Here is a 1674-nt window from a genome sequence, read left to right as displayed (position 1 = left end):
CATCAACATAATCCCATCACTCAATTTATACAATTCCCTCATGAAAATTACCCTGTAGATTTCAACAAACAGTTAATATTAGCACAAGAAGTACAACTCTCAAAATCTGAATACCGTAAGAAATATCACCAAGAACGTCTCAACCCCACCTTTTTCAAAATAAATGATCTAGTCTTAGTCCGAACACATAAACTCAGTAATAAAATCGACAAAAAAATATCTAAATTTTTCTTATTATACGATCCCTTTAAAGTAAAAAATGTCAAAAAAGTCAACGCCTATGAATTAGTTAACCCAGATGATAATACGCCCCATGGTACATACAATGTCAATCAACTTAAACCATACATACCTACCCCCAGTAATTTAAACTGTTCAAAATGAATGATTAATATACGTTTTCTGATAATACTAATTGTTTTACGCCGGTATAGTTTACCGGCGCACTAACAAATATATGTTTTCAAATAGGTAAGAACTTTCTCTACGACATCCATCTGTTCTATAAACGAAAAAAAATTCGTAGTTTTAAGTGGCACTCTTTCAAAATTTAAAGAATTTTTAAAATCTTTTTTTTTACATGTTTTATAAGACAAAAAAAAATTCTATTTTCGGTCTTTAATATTAGCCAAGGGAACTTAAAGTTTAATATAAAAATATTATTTATTAAAAAATATATATTCTACGACATGAAAGAATGGTAAAATTATAAAATTCGATGAAATAGTGATAGAAATAAAGAAATTGTTTACTAAACATGTTACAGTTCTTTAGAATTTATACTTAGGAAATTGTAACTCGGGATTAATATTCAATAGTGTATACAGATAATAGTTGCATTAAAAAAAAAATATTAAAATAGACATTTAAAATAAAGACTTTTGGCCGCGTAAAATGACGTTTCAGACCACTGTGCGCCGGCCACATTATGTGTGCACGCGTACGAACTGCCGTAGCTTAAAAGCCGTTAATAGAGAGTTTTTGCACAACGCCGGTAAAAATAACCTTCGGTTAAATTATACGGTAATATATTAACGTTATAGTTGCAACTTAAGTAGTTGCATTGCCGGATATATAATATTCCGTTAAATTATTTTATCACATGTCACATTAACCAAATGTAACCTGGTTACTATACCTATATTATAAACAAGTAGTTTTCGCGGTTTTGGTTATAATTTTGGTAATAACTTTTGGTTTTAGGTAACTGATAATTTGTAACCATCAAAATTAAATGGTTATATCGTTTGGTTATTGATAATCTACAAATAATTTGATAAAATTAATAAATAAAATAGAATCTATATTAACCACAAATGCATCGTTTTGTTGTGTCTTGGTTACTTAATGTTAACAGTTTAATACCACTTCGGTTAATACTGAAGCTGTTTTTTTGATAATCATCCATAGATTCCCACTTGTTTTTAAAATTGATGTCAATTCTAAGTTTCTAACATTTTATAGTCGTTCCTAAGAGTGAAATTACATTTCTGAATAGGTAATTCATTTTTTTTTTTTTTTTTTATTTAAAAATGAGTTTAAAAAGAAAATTAGAAACTTATCATTATGATTTACAACAATACCGACGAAAAGTTGTGATTTTATTTTTGTACATTGAAAATACGAAATATGTTTGTAGGTAGGTTTAGTTCCCAGGCTATTTTTGGAATTTTA

The sequence above is a fragment of the Acyrthosiphon pisum genome, chromosome X (genome assembly GCF_005508785.2).
Source record: "Acyrthosiphon pisum isolate AL4f chromosome X, pea_aphid_22Mar2018_4r6ur, whole genome shotgun sequence".
Taxonomy (NCBI): domain Eukaryota; kingdom Metazoa; phylum Arthropoda; class Insecta; order Hemiptera; family Aphididae; genus Acyrthosiphon; species Acyrthosiphon pisum.
Note: the sequence above shows the minus strand (reverse complement) of the source record.